Below are 3,559 nucleotides of genomic sequence, written 5' to 3' on the forward strand. Positions count from 1 at the left end.
TGGAAGAAGAAATAAAATGTGGAAAAATGAGGAAAAAAGAGCCTTTAAATAGGCATGGAGGAAGCTTAGATGTGTGCCACATGGCAAACATCCAAGTGGGTGGTTGAGAGGTGGGTGAAGAGTGGGTGACTGGGGGACCTGCAAGGCATGGGGGAAGCATGGGAGCAGGTATAGGGAAGATCTTCTCATCTTTTTGGTTTTCCTTTCTTTTCTTTCTTTTCTTTATTATTTTTTCTTTTTTATTTCTTATTTTATTTTATTTTTATCTTTTTAAAAATTCATAATTATAAATTAAAGATAAAATCAAATTTAAATATTTTAAATAAATAAATAACAAATTTAATAAAATAAGACATGATAAAAATTAAAATATAAAAATATTAATAATTTAAAATATAGGGAAATTAATTACCGATAGAAATTTAAAATGGTCATTAGGCCCAAATTAATAGAGTTTTGACCATACGTTAAAGTACTAAGATTTGGGGTAGTACATGATGTCTGGGTCATCCGATTTGCATATTTTCTGTCGTTTGTGTAGCTTCCACGCGAACAAGTTTATTTCTGTGTCCACCACATGGCATCTCTAATAGGGCCCCAGACACGTCATATGTTGATGTATCTTGACTTTTTGAATACAGAAAGCGCTAGTTTTTGAAATTTTCTTTAATTTAGGTCCAAAGCTCCCTTTATAATTTGTAAAAAGCTCCCAAATTTTCTGATTTCATTCATCAAGTCCCTAAACCCCTATTTTATTAATTTTTGGGATTAAATTTTATTTTAAAACTTTTCTTGGCTTTTCATAAATTTCAAAAATACTCCTAATGCACATATTTTAATTACAAAATATATTTGTACTCAAATTTTTACCTAAAATTTTCACAAGATCATTGAATTAAGTCTCCCAAAAATTATTAAATTCCTCTCCACATTATTTCCCTTCTAAATTTTTTCTAAAACACTCAAAAATTATTATGAACTTAAAAAAAAAATTAATCTTGCTCCACTGGTTTAATGCAAAATATAAAAATATTTGTTTATAAAAAAAATTAAATATATAAATATAACTTCGGCAAAAATCGTTTGTATATTTTACGTTTAGAAAGACTACATAAGTTATTAAAGCTTAAACATGCCTTCTGCATCTCAAATTTGAATTTTGTAACACTGCAAGAATAATTTCTCCATAGAAATATACTTGATCAAACTGAATATTCTCGAGAATTTATTAATATCTTATTTACCCTTGATTTTTCAAAAAATGATATGTTATTAAAAGCCTTTTACTATAAAAATATAATTATTAAATTTATTTTAATAATCTTCTACTTTCAAAGTAAATAGATTATTATCTTAAATTTTTTATGTACTGAGTAAAAAAAATATTAATTGTTACTCTTACTCTTTATCTCGTGACAATTAAATTCTTTTATAGGTTGTAAATAATGAACTGACAATGACAATCAAACCCATTGTCTTCAATCTCATATCAACCAAGTTTTTTTCTTATCTTTTTCTCACAACAACAAGTCCTATTACGTTCTTCATCTTCATAGTTTCTTTCCTCATATTTTAGTATCGATTTTTCCTTAAACTCTATTACAACGCTTATAAATATTCTTAATTTTCTCATATATCACTTCAAGACCGTCTCATACCTAATTTAATTTTATACACCTTATTTTCTCAGTTATTATTAACTATTAGTATATAGTGCTCACAAATCAATCAACATATCTATTTGGACTTACCTATTATCTAATAAAATAAAACCATACTTGATCACAATTTTTATCCTATATTTGCGTGTCTATACATAAATACATACAATAAAATGAGGATGCATAATTAGTTTGTCTAATTATCTAATAGAACCTATTAGCTTGAACCTACCAACTACATATGTGTATATGTATATATACATCATCTAGTTATACCTTCTTTATAGTTGTAGTTATAAATGTGTGTATATACATATACATGAACATGATCATGTATACAAGAGTAGCTAATTCATTATGATAATATATATTCATGAAGCCTTGAACAACATTTTTGTACCATGAAGTGTAATTCTCAAACTTTTGCTTCCACAAGCATAATTATTTGCCTGTTATGACCTTGATTTTTTTTATTAAAAATGATAAAAGATGTCCTAATGCTTTTTTAAAATATAAATAAAAGAAAAAATTTATTCTAAAATAATTACTATAAATATAAAATTTTTATAGATTCATTGACAAATTTTTATTAAAATATGAAGGAAATTATTTAAAAATAATAAAATTTATTACAAAACGTTTATTTTGACATTAAATTTTACATTAAATAACATATTTTCTCAATTTTATTTTATTTGGATATTACATTTTTGGTATTTCATTTTATTTTGAGATACAAGTGTTCATAGTAGGATATTTTTCTCATCAACCTTTTACATCAAATTTTTTTTTTTAACTACAATATAATTAATATTTCTTTTAATTTTATTTTTTGACTAAAATATTTCTCTGAATATGTAAAAATGTAAAATATATAAGTTCCTTAAAAAAATCAAACATAGAAAAAATTGTGGCATATTTTGTTGCTGCATAGTAAGAATCTATGATAGAAAAACTTATGACATAATTATATCATCCGCCTATATCCAATGCATTCTTTTGGCAAAAATGTACAAAAAAAAAAAATTAGTGATGACATCTCACATTGAAAACATGTTAACTCAACTTCTCTAGTTAATTATAGCGAGAAAATTAACAAGAGATGTACTAAAATCACGGGTTGTTTCATATATGTTTTGGAAAATTGAAATTCCTCATTATATTTGTTTCTAAACAACAATGAGTTTTGATTCATTATTAATAATCCGTTGTTAAAACATATTTTCTTGTAGTATGGTAATAATAATGACATTGGTAATAATGACGATAATAGTATAATAACAACAAAAATGATAATTATATAGATGAATAACAACGGTAGTTCAATAATAATTACGATTAGTGATAGAAGTTGTAGCAATACAAGAACAATAACAATATTATGAAGCAATTAATTTAAAAAAATAAAATAATAATTGACCTTTTTTAAAGTAGTACTTGAATGATGGTGCTTATTATCCATAAAAGAATGATAATGCTTATTTACGTGTAAAGAGTGTGTAATTTTATCATTTTCATAAAAATTTCATTCAATTATTATGAATAAAAAATATTTTCTACACTATTCAGTTTTATCCGTCATATTTGTTATAAGCAGAATCTGTATGCAAGTACTGTAATTTAAAAATATTTGGTGTCAACTTAATAAAGATTAAGTATAGCAACGACCTAAATAGGAGGCATGGTAATTAATAAATTTTTGGCGTTATTCCACAACTGCTTTCCAAAAAAAAAAAAAATGGTAAAGATCTCCTGTCTTCAATGAAAAAGATAAAATGAAAAGTAACCCTGGAATTGAAGAGTGGAGATCTAAAATTCTAACAAGAGTATTAAATATTAATAAACAAAAAAAAAAAAAAATCTCTTCCATAAATATAGAAGAATCTCTAGTGATATTA

This window comes from Carica papaya, chromosome 5 (assembly GCF_054855325.1).
Source record: "Carica papaya isolate Zhongbai chromosome 5, ASM5485532v1, whole genome shotgun sequence".
NCBI classification, from domain to species: domain Eukaryota; kingdom Viridiplantae; phylum Streptophyta; class Magnoliopsida; order Brassicales; family Caricaceae; genus Carica; species Carica papaya.